This window comes from Argopecten irradians, chromosome 8 (assembly GCF_041381155.1).
Source record: "Argopecten irradians isolate NY chromosome 8, Ai_NY, whole genome shotgun sequence".
Taxonomy (NCBI): domain Eukaryota; kingdom Metazoa; phylum Mollusca; class Bivalvia; order Pectinida; family Pectinidae; genus Argopecten; species Argopecten irradians.
Window position 1 is genome coordinate 31920852 of NC_091141.1, and position 25379 is coordinate 31946230.

At 35.6% G+C, this 25379-nt stretch overlaps 1 long non-coding RNA gene across 1 annotated transcript; it reads left to right on the forward strand.

The window, feature by feature from the left end:
* The first annotated feature begins 2024 nt into the window (after positions 1 to 2024).
* Positions 2025 to 25091, forward strand: LOC138330104 (uncharacterized). The gene is made up of 5 exons (XR_011209529.1): positions 2025 to 2125; positions 3601 to 3626; positions 19051 to 19175; positions 21104 to 21262; positions 24722 to 25091. It is a non-coding gene; the product is annotated as an uncharacterized lncRNA (long non-coding RNA).
* The last annotated feature ends 288 nt before the right edge of the window (positions 25092 to 25379 follow it).

Sequence of the window (25379 nt, forward strand, 5' to 3'; positions counted from 1 at the left end):
CGAAAAATACTAATTGCGCATGCACCAAAAGTAAAATAATATATATTTTTATATATTTTTTGTGTTAATTAGACATATACATACACGATTAAACACTAATTATTGTTCAAATGATGAAGATCATTTATGCTCTGTCGGCTGTGGAGCATCTTTAAATAAAATTACACCACATTATGTTATTTCAGGCTTTGTTTGACATCACAGGGATGATACATCATATATTACTGATTACCGAAATATTGACATTTATGGAAGTGCCAGTTTAAGTTCACAGGAGTTGTTCCTCTTCAGAAAGTATATTTAAGTTAGTTTTCTTAGAGTTATCTCGCCTGGCATAGGAAAGCTTTGTATGCAGTCATCGACAGGTCACCATGCTAATGGCCATTCGGCTGGAGATATCAGTCTCTCTTGTAGAGTTTCAGCTATATATGCTTATTATAGGTAATTGCAACATGTGAAACTGAACATTAGCACTCAGCGATCCAGCCTTTTTATCAGCTAGACCTGTTTTTAAGGTACCAGTATTTGATGTGGAAGTGAGTAGGAGTAGGAGTACCGTTACATAAATCACTGACCTACCCCAAACAGGTTCCACACTCACTACCAAGATACAACCTGCTGCAGGCGCATAGAGTAATTTGAGAATGCGTTTGGCTAAGAAATGTGAATAGGATGACAGAGTACACAGTGAATAAACCACCAACCAACGGTCCCAGTACACAGCAACTGTCCATATGGGATTCGAAGTTGAGACCCAGAGGTGGATATGTCGGGACATCTTAACCAAACCACTCGGTCTCTATCACCATGCCACACAACGGAGGTGGTATGTGATTAGCGGAATATTCATTAAACAAAAGAAACATTCCAGTTTACTTCTGGTGTTACACTGCTAATTGAAAAAATACACAATGTATCAATAAAATAAATAGTATTTCAATCAACAATTAAAAGACTTTGCAAAAATCGAATAAACCGCATGAAGCATGAATTATGATCAAACTACATTATATAATGGAGGAATGGTTCATAAAAATAATAACAAACCTGGATGGAATCAATTTTATTTGAAATAAACATTTTGTCAGCCATAAATCAAACAGGCATTGTGCCACACATAGATTTATAGTTTGCATTGTTTATGCTTAGGCATTGAATATGTGTACCTGTGTGTACGAGCACGGGGCGTGGTTAGATACCGTCTGGTGATCAGTCAATTTTATTGCTACGCCGCTTGATTGCTACACCGCTTGAGTCGTAGCAGTTAGTATCATAAGCAAATCACGCCATCTTGCATTTTAGTGCAGGATAGTCATATCGCAAGAACGCTTGGATCAGAAGCTTGATCCGTGTGTTACAAACATTGCCTGTTGAACTAATATTAAAACGAAATGCGGAAAACAGACTTGAATATGTCCGGATTCGGACGCCATCTTCCTGATAAGTGACGGTCACACAGCCCTTGCATCCGTTGAGATTACGTGTAGAACAAACATTCGTGGTGAAACTATTCTGAATTAGGATTTTCTAGAAATCAACAGCATTTTCAATGATATCTGTTTTCATTTACAGGTGGAACAATTATATCTGTAGTAGTATACTGTACCACATTAGAAAAACATTATTGTTATGCTATAAACACAAGGTTGCAAATTATAAAATGACTTCCAACAAAAACATTTGAAAATGCTAAGCAATATCATCATAACATTGTTTAACTTTCCATATTATTTCAAACAAATTTTTAAGCTTTCGCGCCCCCCCCCCCCCCCCCCCCCCACCCCCCAGCTTATTGGCAAACCAATACTTGTCCAGATTTAGATGCATACGTATCGATAAACTAGTTATACTTTCATATTACTTTTCTGTACATACTTTAACATACATTCGTAACATTTATATTTCATACAAATAAATATATATGGAGGACAAAGGACAACACTGAAATTTTAACTCTATAACGTAAATTCCGATCATCTGTGTTTGTTAAGAATCATAAGCGGCGTCTCTTGATTTACCGAAATTGACCGAGGATTGCCGAATATCATTCATCGTTAGGTCACGGAGACAGTCACACCGTTCTATATCACCCGACATGAAGTTGAAGTTTTGGCCAATATTGACGGTAAGTTATGTTAGATAAGTTTATGATATAACTCTTCAACATTATCTCACTTACATAACTCGATATATAAGGTTTGTGTTAACAACAAAAACGTAAATTTCATTTTATATCCTATAATAGGTCTGTTATTGTGGTTATATTATGGCTGTGTTAGATATATACAAACCGAAAGAGGATGTAATACACAGTGCTGATATTTATCGGGTAGGCCTATAATTACAATGCACACTGTCCTATATTCTGACACAGTTTATGTCTTTGTCAACATTGACGGTAAACGCTTAAATTACCGGGTAGACTGATTAAGTATGTGTTAATGCTTGCATAATGGAACGGGGAAGATGAATTAGATGAATTCATGTGTCAGCATTGTAGTAAACTTATTAATTAAAGGGGAGCTATAGACCTTACATTTATAAATTTTGAGTCCCCTTAACTGCATTTGAATATGATATAATATGTTATAAGATTCTCTGTTGATTAATGGTGGTCACTGTAAATGTGTGATCCAGTGTTAATTACGCATGAAATCGTACCACACATTATATTATCGTTTCGTATTTATTATTCCTTTTAAATATCCGAGAAAAGCAATTAATCATCAATAGTTATCAGTTAAAGATGCTCCACCGCCGACAGAGCATAAATGATGTTCATCATTAGAACAATAATTGGGGTTTAATCGTGTATATATATGACTAATTAACACAAAATATAAGATAAAATAATTTATTTTGCCTTCTTTTGCCTTCTGTGCATGCGCAATCATTACTTCATTCCATATAAGATATAGTGCTAAGGAATTTTTTCGGGATGCAATTAATTATTTTTCATATTTTTAACTTGAAGTAAAATTATAAGCTCAACCTTTTCAATGGTAGTAATGGTGCAAAGTAAGTAACTTGTGTAACTGGAGAAAAATACTAAATCGTCTGCTCCTGTTTTTGATAGTGAAAAAATACCATTTGTCAGCGGTGGAGCATTTTTAAGGTAGTTGTTATTTCAAACTTATCACTTTGAAATGACAAAACTTTTTTGAGTTAGGATCGGCCCATTCATGACGGCGGTAGCCGACTACTCATCCTCAGTCTCTGGGTCGTGGGTTTGAATCCCATGTGAGGCAGTTGTCAGGTACTGTCCATAGGCCGGTGTTTATCCCCCTGGTACTCTGGATAGGTTTACTTCATCTATAAACCTGACATATCCTTAGATGGCGCTTCATGTTTTGCTTGGAAGTTTGTCACCCATCTATCAAACAGGCATGATACCACACATATACTTTATACTTTACATTGTGTATACTCCAATATTGAATAGGTGCTCTTGTGTTAAAAGCACGGGACGGGGATATATCAAGAATTAGATGCATAGAATTGAATCAGATAAACTATATGAAATATGCATTGTCCTTTTATATAACTTAACATACCTTAACCCCCATTGAAACTGTATTCATAACATTTATATATACACAGACAAAGGACAACATTTAGAATCCCAGGTGGCATCTATTGATCACCTGACATGAAGTTGAAGTTTTGGCCTATTGACGGTAAGTTATGTTAGATAAGTTATTAGGATACAACTCTTCAACAACATCTCATTGACATACCTCGATATATAAGGTTTTTGTTAACACCAAAAATGTACATATCATTTAAAATCCTGTAATCGTAGGTCGGTTGTATTATGGCTGTGTTAGATATATGCAAACCGAAAGTGGATATAATACAAAGCGCTTATAAGGCACGCCGTCCTTGTGTATCCTGACATGAAGTTTACGTCCTTGTTAATACTGACAATAAGCTATTTTATTACTGGGTAGGTATACAATTATAATAGGATTGATTACTTCCTCAATGCCTGCATTTCGCGCTTCGCTTAACGTGTTGGTTATACACTGAATGTAGTACTTGAAAACGTTTTTTATTAATAGGGTAGCAATGACATGTCTATTTAGAAATAATAATTTATGTTTGTATCTAGATATATGTTGACTACCACAGACGCTTGACATTCTCTATGTATAAAGATATATCACCTATATATGCTATATACAAACACCACAAACAAAATGCACCGGTAGCCAAATTTGTATATACATGTAGTTAATAGATATTTGGAATATAGGAAATATTTAATATATATAGTTATGCTATACTATTGACAGATTGTCAAGCTTCTGTGATGTTATAAAGATCTTCTGTCAGACAGGAAACCTTATCTCCACGTGACTACCACTGTTTGTTTATTTAGGTCTGTGCTATAGACTTGTTTTTATTGATTTATAAAAAAACATATTCGGTAAGACAGGAGGTTATTTAGTTTATTACTGTCGTAATTTGTAGTTGGGAACTCGAACATCCATCGAGTTGTGGTCTTTGCTTCTTTCCGCCTACCGTCATTTTTCTCTTGCACAAAATACACTTCCTCAACAAACACAATAATCAGATATGTAGTTTGAAATTATCGGTAAAGTTCTACCAAGTCTACTCAAATCACAGGGCCATGTCAAATGTATTATATAAATTATAATAATACACAGATATATATATTTGACGATGGTTGGAAAATGCCAAGTCCCAGTTGTTAAATGAAAAAAAGTTCTTTTCGCCTACCGTCATTTTTCTCTTGCACAAAATACATTTCCTCAACAAACACAATAATCAGATATGTAGTTTGAAATTATCGGTAAAGTTCTACCAAGTCTACTCAAATCACAGGGCCATGTCAAATATATTATATATAAATTATAATAATACACAGATATATATATTTGACGATGGTTGGAAAATGCCAAGTCCCAGTTGTTAAATGAAAAAAAGTTCTTTTCGCCTAACGTCATTTTTCTCTTGCACAAAATACATTTCCTCAACAAACACAATAATCAGATATGTAGTTTGAAATTATCGGTAAAAGTTCTACCAAGTACTACTACAAATCACAGGGCCATGTCAAATATATTATATAAATTATAATAATACACACAGATATATATATTTGACGATGGTTGGAAAATGCCAAGTCACCAGTCTTGTTACAATGAAAAAAAAAAAGATCAAGCAGAATCAAAGTAACAATTATATAAGTATGTGGTGGCTCTAGGCATCCACACCTATGTACGAGCCAACACAAAGTTAACGTTATATGGTCTATTATTTATGCTGTGTACTCGAGTTGATTATTGTCCATGATGCGTCCTTATATTAAAGGTCATAATGCTTGTATATACAAACAACATAAATACACATAAAGCCAGTTACCACGCATAAAGTCATGCCGTCAATGATTAGTTAGTGTTGTGTTGAAAGCATCTTGTTTTAAAGGGTTTTAAAAGACGCGGTTGGTCGACTGCTAACAAAGTGAAGTTTCTTTACTTCCCCTCTTCCACTCATTTAAGAATCTTGATAGTAGTGTCTCCCATCAGAGAAATACACAAATATGTTAATTTTTCTGGTGTGTTATTTGATCTCGTCCTGTACTCCTGACGCTGTCCGCCGTCCGTCACTGAAAAGACATCTACATTGTATCTTCAAAAATAGAAGAACACTAGCATTTTCCTGGGGCCAGCAATTATAAATATTACTAATATGTGTACATTTATAATTTAAACAAGTATTTAGTTTGAAGTATTTAACCATATACCTAAAGTATCACTTAAAGATAGTGGATATTTCCCAAAATTTACACTCTAAGGCCTATAGCAAATCACGATAATGTTTAGGTTTTGGCAAAAGTCTAAAGTGAACCATCAGGAACCGATTGATTCTAGCTCAACAGGAAAAAATACAAGTGTATTTCAATGCTCCTATTCATGACAAGAACATTTGAGTTAATCCAATATTGTACTGCCTATCCTGAATTAGGATTTGTTCCATCCATGGCCGCGATGGGTGAATGGTTCAGATGTCTCGACATCATTTACCACAAATCGTCTGAGTATCGAGATTGTTTATTTTCCCGGTACTCCGGTTTTCCTCTACCTACATAACCGGTACGTCCTTTAATGATCCTGTCCTGTTAATTTGACGCTTATTACACAAACCACACTAATCAAATCATGCATGTAACAGTTGTCCAGTTAAAACATGTAATTTCCCCGTTGCTTCCAATCACACTGGTACTGGGCTAGCGACAAGCGGAACCACAAGAACATTAATTATCTATCTTATTAGAGTAAGAAAGCAGTATATTTCACACAAAGACCACAACGTATGAAAATAAAAAAAGTTTGATATAATTCCTATCGGTATCCCTTTGAATTTCCGATTGTTTATATATCGGCCAGTAGATCAAATATATGATTAAAGTCTTGATAAATGTTTCATTCATAGTTCATCAAAGTAAAGTTAGAAAAGGATAATAGTGTACTTGTATGGTTGTCACGGAGTATTGGACAACCACACACGCGCAATCTCTTACTATAATGGGACGGTCTAGTCATTGATTTTAGAAGAAGTTAACAATGGCACTTCAGGGGTGGCTGATGGAGTGTCCTTCATTCTAACCATCCTCTTTACTACCACCCACCTCCAACCCAGTAACATTAATCTTAACATGCAAGCAGCGATTTGCGTTATATAAACTTCAAACAGTACTCTGTACAAGGACTCGTAATAAACTGGAATTCCCATGATATTCATAATATTGTACATGACTCAATCTCTAACTCGCGAGATCAAATTACACATTGCATAAAGTTATTATGGTCTTAAATATATAATGTCTATATATATAACAACAGTTACGTACAAAAAGAACCGTACCGCCAATCAGTATATGTTGAAATGAAACCCGATAATGACTATCATATGAACACAACTTATATATAAATCGACATTGTTACAGAGGACAAAATAATATCAAATTTGACAATACCAAATACTTCATGAGTTATTGTGTTATATAGCTACATCATCAAATAAAGAATATATTTTATGTACCAAAACGTAAAAAGCTGTATCGTTGTTTTCAGAATACATGATCATCGACTGAAAAAGTCATGGCAGAAGGTGGTCCTGATCAGGTCCCTAAAGATAGGTACTCAGTCGGACTCACACCTCCTGGAGTGTCCGATCTGTCTGGAACAGCTTCACCAGCCAAGATGTCTACCATGTCACCATTCTCTTTGTCAGAAATGTCTGAATACTTACATCACCGGTGAGGTGTCGGGGAAGAGGGATACGGCGACTACCTTTACTTGTCCGGTATGTAGAACACTTACTCACCCTATTGATAAGGACTGAGGATAAGGACAAATGGGCCGAGCATTTTCCTGTAGACAAAGTTGTCATGGAGTTGATACAAATAAAGATCGGTTCAACAGATAGTCACTACTGTATGTTTTGCGAAAAAAACTAAAGCCAAGAAAGTTCTGGCTCAGTTCTGGTGTAAACATACCCAGTGTTTGTTTTGCGAGTCTTGTAAACTAAATTACCATGACATCATACATACCAACTGTGATGGTATAGATATAAGAACTTCTGCTGGTAAACTCCTACCAAGAACAGAAACACTGACCAAGAATTGCGACAAACACAATGAGAAGATCTTCTACTTTTGCGTCGACCACAAAGTTTTTGGCTGCAGCAAATGTATAATTGTAGGTCACAGGAAAACTGAAGACTACTGTAGTGCATTGGACAGAAACTCAACACTCAAAGATACGACTACCTATCTACAAAGAGGCTACTGACTCCCTGGAATCGGCGGTAAAGAGCTTCCAGCAATACTTACAGAGCATTACAGACGACAAGGAGTCGGCATTACAGAGCATCGACGATATGGAAGAACGGTTTATTCAACGAATGAAAGAAATGAAGAAAGAAATCACAGATGATTTGATGGCTAAGTACAAAGTGGAGAGTGACAATCTCAATGCGACAAGTCAAACGTGTGAACGACTGAAGATCGCGATGCAGAATACAATGGAATCGACTGCTGTATAGCCAGGCAGCAGAACGACCACATGGGTACGATTCTATTGTACCAGAGAGGACAAACAGAGCTGGATGCTTGGAAAGATTTAGTCAAAGAGATGAGGATGACGAGCTCTATTGTCAGTCTTAAGCACGAAACGGAATTTGATGGAACAAGTCTGAACTTTGGTAAAATTGTCGTCCAGAAGTCGCGAGAGACAATTTACACATGCCCCAAGCCTAACCAAACCTTTATCAGAATGTGAACTAAAGGAGGTAAATAAAGTGAACATAAAATTGAAATCAGATCAGTCCGATTGTATTGCTCGTGGAGTTGTTTATCACTCCTGACGACAGTATTGTTGTAGGAGATGAAAGCAATCAGAAGTTGAAATTAATCAACACTGACGGAGATGTTGTGGATGAGTTGAAGTTAGATGGAAACCTTGGGATTTGTGTTTGGTAGACAACACTACTGTTGCAGCTGTGGTAGGTTATGGTATACATGTGGTGAAAGTTACATCCTCTAAACTTACATTATCGAATGTAATAAACATTGGGAAAACATGTCGCGGTATAACGTACAGAAATGAAGAGTTTGTCGTGAGTTTAGATACAGGAGTGTACCGGGTGACAAAGGACGGTAGGACACAGATGCTACACAGTGGTGCTAGCACTATATACACGTTAACCCAGGACCACCGTACCGGGACTCTCTTCATTCCTTATTACAACTACACTGATGGCAGTACGGCCATCGGTAGTCTGTCTACTGACAATCTACAGAAGGACGTGATGAAGGTCGGAGTAGTAAGAGACGCGTATATGGAGTGGACATGGACGGGGAGGGGTAACGTCTATGTATGTGGACATGGATCACACAACGTGGTACAGGTGTCTGGGGACGGAACAAACGTCAGAGAACTTGTTAACGGCAGCGGACGGTATCGAACAACCAGAAGCTATATCCGTGTATGGTGATAAACTTGTTTTGACTCGATTAGGTCCTGATTGCAATTCTATTCGCTTATTTCAGTTTATTTGATCGCTTTAATATAACAACTTTTGTGATGACAGTTTCCCTTTGTAGTTACATATCACCGTCAGGACTGTTAGAGGTTTATACCTTTCTTTGGATCAAAAATGTAATTCCATCAGGATAAAACAATCTATCTTACAAGAAGCATCAAGATAAACTTTTATAATATTTTCAGTGGAGTTGAGTTCAGCAACGTTTCGTTAAGACATATTCCTTTATTTATTAATTTGTGTTTTTGCTGAAGGTTTGTACCGTCCTTTTATTACAGGAAACTGTGAATGTATTGACTTTAGCTTTGATTTCATTTTCATCGATGTAACATAGTAATGAATTGCTTAAGTGAAAGCGGATATAACATAATATCAGGACTAAGGTGGATATCCAATGTATGACAATTTAACAAAATATCCATTATTTTCTTTTTTTAAGTTAAATGTAGAACAGAAACTCCTTGTCTTACAACACATTTAGAGATTACATATAACTGATCCCCGTTGTTACACACAAGTTGCAAAATGATTGTTTTGAAAGCTTTTTGATATGTTATAAAAAAGTCAAATTTAAAAACATTTTAATTAGATTAATCTTAATCAAAACATATAACTTAATTAAATCCTTCTCTGTTTTTTTTATATATTATGATTTATCGTAATATATGCAAATATAGTGTTAGTACTCTCTCATTAATGATATCAACAGGTGTCTGTTCCTTCACATGATTTCCAACCCCAAAAGACCGCTACCGATGCAACATGTTTAGAGTTCATAGAAGAAGTCGTTTATTTGCAAATAGCAAAATTGACCCCTTTTGACCCTGCTCCTCAGCCCTCAGAGGGTCAGTCCGACGTTTTGTATAATTTTGAGTCATAAGGATGAGACAGTGAAATTTTGTAAATTTCCGACCTGCGGTTTCGATGAAGTCGATTATTGACGAACGGACGATTGGAAGACGGACACCGGACCCCATGGTATCGATCGCATAAACTCCTCTTGGTCTTTTGTCTTGAATGAGGGGGCTAGATATTACCTAAATGATATAGAGTAATTTACCATAAATCCACATGTTTTACTTTAAATGTATTATCTAAACAACTTCTTTCAAAAACTATCTTTTTTATGTTCAGCCGAGCGATCACGAAGCTCACCAATTTACGTAGCGGAGGGAGGGTCCTTTTAATTCAGCAATTTATATTACGCTATTGTAATAAATGTACATTTTAATCACGATAATTTGTCTGTTATATTGTACATACAAGAATGTTACTATGTATAATGATTTGATTCACTCTATGTTATAAACCTGGAAGCGATTTGTCATTGGCTGTGTCGAGCAGATCCATTATGACGTCATTGACAGTAGCTTATGGACGTAAGAGAGATTTCGAGGACGGCCGTGAGAAAAAATGCGTGCTTCAAGGCATAATGAACTCTCTAATGATGAGATAAGTACCTTAACAGATTGTGTTTCAATTTCATATAATAATTTAATGAAAACACAGTCACGAAAGGTTATCTAATTTTTAGAGCGTCGCCAAGGCTTTGTAAATATCTTAAGACTCATTTCATAAAACTTCAAATGAAATGAACTGCTCATGTTAAGATTATTAGATATATTTTCATTGTATATATTGTATTTCATTTAAGGATTGATTGTCAATTTTGTTGCTTGCATTGACTGATGAAGAAAGTTAATCTCGTGCAAATGAAGTGAACTGCGAAGCAGTTCATGTAACATTTGCACGAGATTAACTTTCTTCATCAGTCAATGCAAGCAACAAAATTGATAATCAATCCTTATATTTACATTAACCAATTTTAAAATTTCCGCTGTTGAAAAAAATCAAATTATATGTGTTAGGTATAAGATTATTATACAATTTTGCAACATTGTACCAGTTATCGTACATGTATGTACAGCTACGGAACAGCCGCCAGTCAGTTCTTCTCGTCACCAAGGCAAACACAAAATGTAGTTCCGAAAATAACTTCATTCTTTGTGCGTTGTTACGATAAAAAAAACGGCGATTTTAGTAATATTCTGTTTTTATATTCAAGAATTAATGTGCTTAAAATTTTATCATAAAACATTATAGCGATGTAGCTCTCAAATACAAAAATTGCTGCGCAATACTAGCAGTGCAGTCAATGTGTAATCCGGTCGCTCGATTGAGCAGGGGTCCCGGTTTCGAAAGAAAAACGACGATTTGTGGTGGAAAATGCTGAATAGTTGGTATCTAACATAATCTATAATGCAAACCTTTTTAAAACTCAATTATATTTGTTATGGAAAATTTACAGAATGCTCGTATTCCCGGTCTGAAAATTATTTTGTAGCTGACATTGAATATGTATATATTTAACATTTTCACTTCGCACCGCCTCTCAATGTAACTAGTAAACTCCGATCATCACTCTCATTTCCCAATGAAGATGCTTGGTCACGCGCTGACCTCTGACTCGGCGTGAGAATACTTTTTGGACATAGTTACTACATTTTGGGGGGGGATCCTAAAAAACATTCGTAGTTTTTCACGCCGCTTTCAGTTATTTGAACATTCTGCGATGATGGCCTAACGTTGTACATAAGAAGAACACACAGACAGGATTGCTTGATTAAAGTGTGAGTTATTATAAATTGTCAGTAATATAATAAGTAATTAGCCGCCAAGATGATAGTGTTAACACTTATTTTTGATGAAACGACTGAATTACGGTCAAGCCCATGGTAAAAAAAAATGCAGAGATAGCCTGGAACCGGGGATGCTACAAATTCAAGCACTCTATTTATTAGGCCAATACATATAGTGCAACTTGCAGACAAGTAAAACACAGCATGAAAATAAAACTAAAAGCATCTAATTTTGTTTAATTGTTGAGAGAAATATCTTAATTCTCAAGCATCACGTAAGAAAAATTTTAACAATGTTATCTTCAAAAAGTGTAATTTGGGTTAGCGTCACGTTAGGACCGAACGCAGTGAGGTCCACCACTCATCGCATAGCCTAGTACAGCATAATCGAACGCACCAAATAGTTCTAATGTGTTACTAATATATGTGAAACGGTGCTCATGTCTTCACGAAAGCTTAGAAACGATAGATTCCATGAAAATACTGCCTCAAAACAGCAAACCGGCCCTAATTTCAGTGACCATTAAACGAAACGGATTCTGTGAGTGTCAAAATCCACGGCAATTGGAGGGTCGTTGGAAAACCAGCCAACATTTCAATCGATGTTTTTCTCTACTTACTTTAAACCGAAATTTTAGAATCCCCAACACATCACAGTAAGACATGAGAGAAGATTATCACATACATCATTCAAGAATTGAACACAGAAAAGAAGTCTTCCAGTGATCTGCGACTAAAGTCCCACATTTTAACGGACTGTATTATATTCAGCCCCGGAAGCATGGTTTTATTAGGACTGCATTCACATACCAATATACAACAGGGGTTGGATTTCACAAACGCGATATAGTTAATACTAAATTTAAATTGTCAGCTAGCAAATTAATTAATCAGACGGGAATACTGCATTACTGTTAATTCCATAACAATTAATAATTGAGTTTTAAAAGGTATTGATTATGTATTAGATACCAAACTAAATCAGCAATTTTCACCACATATCGTCATTTTCTTCGAAAACCGGAACCCTGCTCAAATCGAAGCGACCGGATTACACATTGACTGCACTGCTAGTTAAATGCGCAGCAATTTTTTGTATTTGAAGCTACATAATAATGTTTTATGATAAAATTTAAGCCTCTTAATTCTTGAATATAAAAACAATATTTCAAAATCGCCGTTTATTTATCGTAACAACGCACAAAGAATGAATTTATTTTCGGAACTCCACATTTTGTGTTGCCTTGGTGAACGAGAAGAAGTGACTGGCGGCTGTTCCGTAGCTGTACATACATGTACGATAACTGGTACAAATGTTGCAAAAATTGTATAATAAATCTTATACCTAACACATATAATTTGATTTTTTTTTTCAACAGCGGAAATTTTAATTGGTTAATGTAAATATAAGGATTGATTATCAATTTTGTTGCTTGCATTGACTGATGACAGAAAGTTAATCTCGTGCAAATGTTACATGAACTGCTTCGCAGTTCACTTCATTTGCACGAGATTAACTTTCTTCATCAGTCAATGCAAGCAACAAAATTGACAATCAATCCTTAATTAACTATATCTGTTGTGAAATCCAACCCTGTGTCTATGGTATGTGATGCAGTCCAATAACCATGCTTCCGGGCTGAATAAAACGTGTTAAATAAAATGTGGGACTTAGTCGCAGATCACTGGAAGACTTCTGTGTTATTCTTGAAATGTGATAACTTCTCTGTCTACTGGAGTTTGGGGATTAAAATTCGGGTATAAAGTAAGTAGAGAAACATCGATTTGAAATGTTGGCGGTTTTCCAACGACCCTCCAATGCCGTGGATTTTGACAGTCACAGAATCGTTTTCGTCAGGGCTTAATGTCACTGAAACTTAGCCTGTTTGCTGGTTTTGAGCGTATTTTCATGGGAATCTAATCGTTTTCTAAAGCTTTTCGTGTATGACACCGTTTCACATATATTGTACACATTATTTAAACTATTTGCGTTCGATTATGCCTACTGAGGCTATGCGATTAGTGGGTGAACCTCACTGCGTTCGGTCCTAACGTGATCCGCGTAAACCCAAATTACACTTTTTGAAGATAACATTGTTAAAATTTTCTTACGTGTGCTTGAATTAAGATATTCCTCTAAAACATTAAAACAATAGATGCTTTTAGTTTTGTAATTCTCATGCTTTGTTTACTTGTCAGCAGTGCATATATTTACTGCCTAATAAAAAACGCAGTAGTGCTTTGCTCATCATTTTTTTGTACCTGGGCCTTGAGCCACAATCAGTTGTTTCATCTAAATTACGTGTAAAATTTCTTTCTGAGGCGGCTATAATATAAAATTACTGACACATTACCAATATCAACAATTTTTATCACACATTCCAGTCAGTGTATACATAACGTAGGGTCCCAACCGATAGAGCCACATCGTCGAGAAAGTTCAAAAACTGAAGCGGCGGTAAAACCAACAAATGTAAGGTCAAAATGTAAACAAGTGCAGTCAAAATTGACTTCTCTCACTCACTCCGGGCTGGAGGTCAGGACGCTGGTCACGTGGACCCAAGCATCATTCATTTGGCGCAAATGACAGAGGCATCGCGCAGCGACTTTAACAAGATTACCATTGAGGCGGAGCGAAGTAAAATTGTAAAAATGTAGAAAAAATAAATTGAAATATTAAAAAATAATAAAGATGCATGGACGGATATTTGTAGTTCGGTAACACCACACTTCCCCGTCTCAAGGTTTTGACCACAGGACACACCCAACGAAGACGCTTCTGCTCACCTTTTAGAGATGCAGTATTTTAATGCGCTACAAGCTTAGAATATTTCTAGCAAACTAACACCTAACAGATTACCTTTTGCAATCCCATATCCTTTTATCTGGCTGGTCGATTGGCTGGTCAATGGTTCAGATGTTTTCCGCTGAGTCGCCTTCAATTTTATCTTGTGATGATGAGTCCACGGTTATAGAGATCTTATGTGAATCGGAATCACCTGGAGTCTCGAGGAAGGGTATAATCGGATGAAAGATAAATAATATTAAAATTTGGGCCAGAACACAGACTCATTCGAGACACATACATCCGTCAGGAATACTTGTATCTCTATTGTTACGTGAACAAAGAAATGTAAATATTCATTGATTGGAAAGATACTTAATGTGAAATTTGATATTTGACAAAGATTGAAAACGCAGAGAAAAAATCGTCATCGACTGACTCAGAAAAACCTCCAGAATTATCAATATATTTACAGTATAACATGTCAAAAAACGGCCCTTATTTGATCCTGATCCCTGTGTGTAAAGGCTTACTTGTATATGTTTAATCTGTACCAAAAACCTCTGTATAATACGAAAACCTGACTATACCGGTCAAATATGCTGGTCCCCATGATATCCTATTTAGACAGGTTGCACCGTACGATATATGACACAAACAGTAATGTGGTGTACTTACAAACACATCGAATGATTGAATTATATATTTTTATTCCAAGATTCAATACAGTGACGTGACATTTTTCATTTAACCAAAAAGAATTTCGATAATAAAATAATCAATGGATGCGTTACAATGACATTGTCACATATATCCAGCACAGTGTATATTTGTTAAAGATGCTCCACCGCTGACAAATAATATTTTTTCACTATTAAAAACTGGAGCACACGATTAGGTATTTTTCTTCAGTTACAAAAATTACTTACTTTACACCATTACCACAATTGAAAATCTTGAGCTTCTATTTTTTTTAAGTTAAAGATATAAAAAAACTAATTGCATCCCGAAAAATACTAATTGCGCATGCACCAAAAGCAAAATAATATATATTTTTTTAATATTTTTTGTTTTAATTAGACATATACATACACGATTAAACACTAATTATTGTTCAAATGATGAAGATCATTTATGCTCTGTCGGCGGTGGAGCATCTTTAAATGAAAAAAAATACACCACATTATGTTATTTCAGGCTTTGTTTGACATCACAGGGATGATACATCATATGTTACTGATTACCGAAATATTGACATTTATGGAAGTATAATATGTGCCAGTTTAAGTTCACAGGAGTTGTTCCTCTTCAGAAAGTATATTTAAGTAAGTTTTCTTAGAGTTATCTCGCCTGGCATAGGAAAGCTTTGTAATGGCCATCCGGCTGGAGATATCAAGTCTCTTGTAGAGTTTCAGGTATATATGCTTATTAAAGGTAATTGCAACATGTGAAACTGAACATTAGCACTCAGCGATCCAGCCTTTTTATCAGCTAGACCTGTTTAAGGTGCCAGTATTTGATGGTGGAAGTGAGTAGGAGTATGAGTACTTTTAGATAAATCACCAACCTACCCCAAACAGGTTCCACACTCACTACCAAGTTACAACCTGCTGCAGGCGCATAGAATAATTTGAAGATGCGTTTGGCTAAGAATGTGAATGAATGACAGAGTACACAGTGAATAAACCACACAACCAGCGGTCAGTACACAGCAACTGTTCCATATGGGATTCGAAGTTGAGGACCCAGAGGTGGATATGTCGGGACATCTTAACCACTCGGTCTCAATCACCATGACACAACGGAGGTGGTATGTGATTGGTGGAATATTAATTAAACAAAAGAAACATTCCAGTTACGTCTGATGTTACATTGCTTATTGAAAAAAAGACACAATGTATCAATAAATAAATAGTATCTCAATCAAGAATTAAAAGATAACAAACCTGGATGGAATCAATTTTATTTTAAATAAGCATTTTGTCAGCCATAAATCAAACAGGCATTGTGCCACACATAGATATATAGTTTGCAATGTTTATGTTTAGGCATTGAATATGTGTACCTCTGTGTAGAGCACGGGGCGTGGTTAGATACCGTCTGGTGATCAGTCAATTATATTGCTAGTAACTACGCCGCTTGATTGCTACACCGCTTGAGGCGTAGCAGTTAGTATCATAAGCAAATCACGCCATCTTGCATTTTAGTGCAGGATAGTCATATAGCAAGAACGCTTGGATCAGAAGCTTGATCCGTGTGTTACAAGCATTGCCTGTTGAACTAATATTAAAACGAAATGCGGAAAACAGACTTGAATATGTCCGGATTCCGACGCCATCATCCTGATAAATCACGGTTACACAGCTCTTGCATCCGTTGAGATTACGTGTAGAACAAGCATTCGTGGTGAAACTATTCTGAATTAGGATTTTCTAGAAATCAATCAGGCATTTTCAATGATATCTGTTTTCATTTACAGGTGGAACAATTATATCTGTAGTAGTATACTGTACCACCTTAGAAACATTATTGTTGTGCTAATATTGACGGAACACGGAACGCATACTATAATACGGAATACGTAATAACAGAACATACTAAAAGTGGAAAAAAAAACATTGGTAAAACAGAAACATATGAGATAATCTTCAATATTTTTTCTGAGTCTTTTTTTCTTTGCATAAAATCCTATTTATTTTGTTGGTATAATTAAAACTGTTCAATGACACAAGCTTGCAAATTATAAAATGACTTCCAACAAAACATTTGAAAATGCTAAGCAATATCATCATATCATTGTTTATTTTCCATATGCTCTCCGGACAAATGCTTAAGCTTCCTTCCGCGTATCCCCCTTAGCTTTTTAGGAAACCAATACTTGTCAAGACTAAGATGCATAATTATCGATAAACTAGTTATACTTTCATATTACTTTTCTTTACATACATTCGTAACATTTATATTACATACAAATAAATATACATGGCGAAAAAGGACAACACTGAAATTTTAACTCTATATATCAATTATTAAAACATGGCTATGATGTCATCTTTTGTTACCCCAGTACTTTATTTCGACTATTGTTCAAGTACTTGTTCTGTCTGTAGATTAGTACACCTTTCACTGTATATTAGTTTACCTGTGTCTAATCTACTGTCTGTAGATTAGTTTCAACTAATCTACAGTTCCAGGCAAACTAATGTACAATGAAAGGTAGAGAGTGACACTACATGCAGCATTGTAAAATTTGACAGATAAATAATAAATAAATGTAATCAAATTCAACATAAATGTAATAGAAAACTTCAATAATACATATTATTACATATTTTCTGTTTTATATATTGATTCGTGGACATCGGCTTAAATCAAATCACATCAACCACAAAGCATAAAATTACTCCTTGTGTTGAAAATCAAGACTCTTTAGTATTTCGACAGCACAGGCATTCCTACAATGATGTTTTAATTTTAGATAGATATGTGTACTTTCTTTCTTTGAAAATTGAATGAATAATTTCGGTATATTTCCCAATAATTTCACTGTCAATTGCTTCATTTCTTGAATACATACACGTAACACATAAATCCACGTTTCCCAAATTGAATAATTTCGGTATAATTCCTTATCCAAGAAATCACACAAAGCCTACTGAACAAATTTGAAATTTTAAGCTTTCTTTTCATCACTTTTCCGTTTTCACTGAATTTCAATGTAGTTTCCTTTAGAATCCACTAAATCTTGATATTATGTTTTAGGACCAATCATATTCTTCATTTCATAACGTAGAGCGGTATATCCAAAATTAATCCGTTTCCATGGTAATCCTCCATATCTTGTGAATTTCCGACAAGTTATATCCAAGTGAATGGTCTGCCTCTGACATAAAGAGCAGTTAAATATACATATCACAAAATAAACTCTGTTATTGGAAATTTGATAATCATTTTAGATTAGACTTCGTAAAGATCTAATCTGTACTGTCTGCAATGTTGCCTCTTGTACTGCTCCACTCAGAATGAAGAGAACTCAAACTCACAAAAAAATCTCTGGTAATAACATTGGTATGGAATTTCATGAAAAATTCATGCAATGCATGCACGACCAGAGTAGACATATTACAACAATTACTTTGCTGACATGTTCAGTGTCAATGATGGTTGAAGGCCTTACGTGTAGCTGTAGATTAGTTACACAATAGCCATAGTTAGCATTGTACATCAGAGTGCCATGTTTTAAGTAAGAGAAACACCTCAAACTGTAGATTAGTTACACAATAGCCATAGTTAGCATTGTGCATCAGAGTGCCATGTTTTAAGTAAGAGAAACACCTCAAACTGTAGATTAGTTACACAATAGCCATAGTTAGCATTGTACATCAGAGTGCCATGTTTTAAGTAAGAGAAACACCTCAAACTGTAGATTAGTCAAGATAATGAACAATGCTCGGCCCTTCGGGCCTCGCATTGTCCATTATCTTGACTAATCTACAGTTTTCGGTGTTTCTCCTATACGTAAATTCCGATCTTCCGTGTTTGTTAGAATCATAGGTGGCGTCTATTGATTACCGGAATTGACCGAGGATTGCCGAATATCACTCAACTTTAGGTCACGGAGACAGACACACCGTTCTATATCACCTGACACGAAGTTGAAGTTTTGGCCAATATTGACGGTAAGTTATGTTAGATAAGTTAATGATATAACTATTCAACATCACCTCACTTACATACCTCGATATATAAGGTTTGTGTTGACAACAAAAACGTAAATTTCATTTTATATCCTATAATAGGTCTGTTATTGTTATTATATTATGGCTGTGCTAGATATATACAAACCGAAAGAGGATGTAATACACAGCGCTTATATCTATCAGGTAGGTCTATAATTACAATGTACACCGTCCTATATTCTGACACAGTTTATGTCTTTGATAACATTGACGGTAAACGCTTAAATTACCGGGTAGACTGATTAAGTATGTGTAAATGCTTGCATAATGGAGCGGGGAAGATGAAATAGATGAATTCATGTGTCAGCATTGTAGTAAACCTATTAATTAAAGGGGAGCTATAGACCTTACATTAACAAATTTTGAGTCCCTTTAAAGCTGTCAATGCAAGTTAAAAATTATCAAAATGATTTTTTTTTATAAATAAGTATACTTGTATTTCAAGAATAGTTTATGAGATATTTCCCTGTTGGGGACAGCCATTTTTGTTTTACATTCTGACGACTCAATGACCCCTATATAAAGCGCGTGAATCAACACACGTGCGCTCAATCATCTACATATACACTTAGCAGTCCGCTGTATATCACCTACAAATAGGTAAACAAAGCCAAGTTACCTGTAAAACTGTATGGGGCTTGTTTTAACTAGAAAACTTGTCAACTCCTCTTAGCTGTCATTTCGATGTTTGTCGAAATAAAATTTCAACCCAATTAAAGTGAATAGAAATGCAAACGATAATCCGTCCACATATCTCTATGTATATCATCGTACTCGTCCCGAACGAGCGACAACTTTCACGGCCACACACGTGTCGATGTACGTGTAAAACCTAGTGTATATTGAAGTGTTTTATTAGTTCGTATGGGACATATTTTGGGATACAGCTGACAACATATTCATGTATTACTTCAATGAAACCTTGTCAGGTGAGTGCAGTATTTATTTTCAATTTGACATTGTTATTTACAATATCGGGACATGTGTATCTGAGACAAGATATGTTTATAATGACGCACGTGTGTCAGGTTCCGTGCTTTATATAGGGGGTTGGCCAGTGAAGGTTACTAAGCAGAGCAAAAGAAAAATGGCTGCCACTTCCTTGGATACTACACTGTCATAACTAGGGGATGTCTCAGAAACAATTTTCATTTTTTTTTTTTTTTTTAATTTCAAATGCATGTTTTTTTAACTTGCATTGTCAGCTTTAACTGCATTGGAATGTGATATAATATGTTATAAGATTCTCTGTTGGTTAATGGTGGTCACTGTAAATGTGTGATCCGGTGTTCATTTCGCATAAAATCGTACCACACATTATATTATCGTTTCGTATTTATTATTCCTTTCAAATATCCGAGAAAAGCAATTAATCATCAATAGTTATCAGTTAAGGTAGTTGTTATTTCAAAGTACTTTGAAATCAAAAAACCTTTTTGAGGTAGGATTGGCCCATCCATGGCCTCGTTAGCCGACTACTCACCCTCAGTCTCTGGGTCGTGGGTTTGAATCACATGTGAGGCAGTTGCCAGGTACTGTCCATAGGCCGGTGTTTATCCCCCTGGTACTCTAGATAGGTTTACCCCACCTATAAACCCGACATGTCCTTAGATGGCGCTTCATGTTTTGCTTGGAAGTTTGTCACCCATCTATCAAACATGCATGATACCACACATATACTTTATACTTTACATTGTGTATACTCCAATATTGAATAGGTGTTCTTGTGTTAAAAGCACGGGACGGGGATAGATCAAGAATTAGATGCATAGAATTGAATCAGATAAACTATATGAAATATGCATTATACAACTTAACATACCTTAACCCCCATTGAAACTGTATTCGTAACATTTATATATACACAGACAAAGGATAACATTTAGAATCCCAGGTGGCATCTATTGATTACCGGAATTGACCGAGGATTGCCGAATATCACTCAACTTTAGGTCACGGAGACAGACACACCGTTCTACATGTATATATCACCTGACATGAAGTTGAAGTTTTGGCCAATATTGACGGTAAGTTATGTTAGATAAGTTAGGATACAACTCTTCAACAACATCTCATTGACATACCTTGATATATAAGGTTTTTGTTAACACCAAAAATGTACTATCATTTAAAATCCTGTAATCGTAGATCGGTTGTATTATGGCTGTGTTAGATATATGCAAACCGAAAGTGGATATAATGCAAAGCGCTTATAAGGCACGCCTTCCTTTATCCTGACATGAAGTTTACGTCCTTGTTAATACTGACAATAAGCTATTTTATTACTGGGTAGGTATACAATTATATTAGGATTGATTACTTCCTCAATGCCTGCATTTCGCGCTTCGCTTAACATGTTGGTTATACACTGAATGTAGTACTTGAAAGCGTTGTTTATTAATAGGGTAGCAATGATATGTCTATTTAGAAATTATAATTTATGTTTGTATCTAGATATATGTTGAATACCACAGACGCTTGACATTCTGTATATATAAAGACATATCACCTATATATACTATATACAAACACCACAAAGAAAATGCATCGGTAGCCAAATTTGTATACACATGTAGTTAATAGATATTTGGAATAAAGGAAACATTTAATATATAGTTATGCTATACTATTGACAGATTGTCAAGCTTCTGTGATGTTATAAAGATCTTCTGTCAGACAGGAAACCTTATCTCCACGTGACTACCACTGTTTGTTTATTTAGGTCTGTGCTATAGACTTGTTTTTATTGATTTATAAAAAAACATATTCGGTAAGACAGGAGGTTATTTAGTTTATTAATGTCGTAATTTGTAGTTGGGAACTCGAACATCCATCGAGTTGTGGTCTTTGCTTCTTTCCGCCTACCGTCATTTTTCTCTTGCACAAAATACACTTCCTCAACAAACACAATAATCAGATATGTAGTTCGAAATTATCTACTAAGTTCTACCAAGTCTACTAAAATCATAGGGCCGTGGCACGAATTACCAATCAACGGTCAATACATTTAATGTCAAATGTATTATATAAGTTATAATTATACACCGATATAAATATTTGACGATGGTTGGAAAATGTCAAGTCCCAGTTGTTAAATGAAAAAACAAAGTTCTAGCAGAATCGATGAACAATTATATAAGTATGTGGTGTTAGGCTTCCACCTTGTAGACTACACAAAGTTTACTAAAATGGACTAATCATATATCTGGGTATTGTCCCTGATGTCTTGATTTAATTTCATAATGCTGTCTATCAAACAACATAAATACATAAAGCAGAGACCCGATAAAGTCTTAGGATGATTAGTTAATTCAAGCGTAACGCGTTTTAAAGGGTTCAAACGGGTGTCGATGCTACAAGTGAGTTCTGTACTCCCCTCTTCCCCTCCATTAAGAAATACATGTTTTGTATATTGTCTCCTATCAGAAAACGACAAAACATGTTAATTTTCTGGTGTGTTATTTGATCTCGTCTGTCTCCTGACCTGTCGCCGTCACCCCTGAACGTTATCTACATACATGTATTTTTCAAAAATAGAAGAACACAGCATTTCCCTGGCCAGCAATTTTAAGATATTACTAATATGTGTACTTTATAATTTAACAAGTATTTAGTTTTAAGTTTTTAACCATATACTAAAGTATCACTTAAAGCTAGTGGATATTTAAAATTTACCTCTAGGCCTACGAAATCACATAATGTTAAGTTTTGGCAAAAGTCTAAAGTGAACCGTCAGGAACCGATGATTCTAGCTCAACAGGAAAATACAAGTGTATTTCAATACTCCATTCATGACAGGAACATTTGAGTAATCCAATATTGTACTGCCTATCTGAATTAGGATTGTTCCATCCATGGCCGCGATGGGTGAATGGTTCAGATGTCTCGACATCTTACCACAAATCGTCTGAGTATCGAGATTGTTTATTTTCCCGGTACTCCGGTTTTCCTCTACCTACATAACCGGTACGTCCTTTAATGACCCTGTCTATTAATTTGACGTCCACACAAACCACACTAATCAAATCATCCATGACAGTTGTCATATTAAAACATGTAATTCCCCGTTGCTTCCTTTCACACTGGTACTGCGCTAGCGACAGCGGAACCACAAGAACATTTATTTCTATCTATCTTATTAGAGTAAGAAAGCAGTATATTTAAAACAGAGACCACAACGTATGAAATAAAAAAAAAAAGTTTAATATATTCCTATCGGCATCCCTTTTAATTTCGATTGTTTTATATATCGGGCAGTAGATCAAATATATGATTAAAGTCTTGATAAATAGTTCATTCATAAAGTTACCAAGTATCCTATGAATAGCATAATGTAGACTTCAATGTTCACATACTATTGGACTAATTCACCCCTGAACTTTCATAATGGACTGGTCTAGTCTTTTATTTAGAAGAGTCTAAATACAACTTCAGGGGTGGATGAGTTAACCATCCTCATTCTTACAATCCTCTCTCCTACCACCACGCTCCATTTATTGTCATGCAGAACAGATGATCACCGATATCGGCCATTTTTGTCTGTCGTCTCCGATATTATACAAGCTCTCTGATTGACTCCTAGGAGCGAGTGGACCAATCAGATAGCTTATAACAAATCGGAGACGACAGACACAAAATGACCGAGATCGGTGATCATCTGTTCTGCATGACAATAAATGGAGCGTGGGGATCGCTAAGGGATATTATGTGCAATATTTTTAAGTAAGTGAGTTTATATTGAGGATCTGCACTTCAGGGATGCATTCGTTGAATAGATGGCGATTTTATTCGGTCTGCGCTCATTAGGGAATCGTGACCTGGGGATGTAGCGTGTACTTTTCCGACTAACGATTTTTACACGAATCCTCGTAATTCAACTTTCGATATGAAATAAAATTCGCCCATAATCCCATCATATCAGATAGCCAGTGACCAGTAAGGAATTGTCTTCAATGTAAGCTAAAAATATTCAGATCGGATGATTTTTGTGGTGTTTCAGAGCATTTTAGAATTAATTACCCCAGTTTCTGGAATGAGTTAACCATCCTTATTCTAAAAAATCTCGTAGTCCTTTACCACCTCAACTTAGTATCATTTATTATTATCAGATTTGTTATTTAACTCAACCGTCTCTGGACAAGGACTCGTAATTATTGACATTCCATGATATTCAGAATATGTACATGTACAATTATCGGAGAATCAAATTTCACATTGCATGAAGTTATTATGTCTTAAATATTAAGTCTTAATATCGACAATTACGTACAACCGTAGCGCCATTCAGTATCTGTTGAAATGAAACCCGATAATAACTATCATATGAAACACAACTTCTATATATAAATCGACATTATTACAGAGGACAATAATATCAAATACAATACCAAAACACTTCATGTCTTATTGTGTTCTATATAGCTACATCATCAAATAAAGAATATATTTTATGTACCGAAACGTAAAAAGCTGTATCGTTGTTTCAGAATACCTGATCATCAACTGAAAAAGTCATGGCAGAAGGTGGTCCCAATCAGGTCCTAAAAACGATACACAGTCGAACTCCCACCTCCTGGAGTGTCCGATCTGTCTTGAACAGCTTCACCAGCCAAGATGTCTACCATGTCACCATTCTCTTTGTCAAGAATGTCTGAGTACTTACATAACCAGTGAGGTGTCGGGGAAGAGGGATACGGCGACTAGCTTTACTTGTCCGGTATGTAGAACACTTACTCACCCTATTGATAAGACTGAGGATAAGGACAAATGGGCCGAGCAGTTTCCTGTAGACAAAGTTGTCATGGAGTTGATACAAATGAAGAGAGGTACAACAGACATCCACTACTGTATGTTTTGCGAAAAAAAACTAAAGACAAAGAAGGTTTCTGGCTCAGTTCTGGTGTAAACATACCCAATGTTTGTTTTGCGAGTCTTGTAAACTAAATTACCATGACATCATACACACCAACTGTGATGGTATAGATATACGAACTTCCGCTGGTAAATTCCTACCAAGAACAGAAACACGGACCAAGAATTGCGACAAACACAATAAGAAAATGCGACTACTTTTGCGTCGACCACAAAGTTTTTGGCTGCAGCAAATGTATAATTGTCGGTCACAGGAAATGCAACGATGTAGCA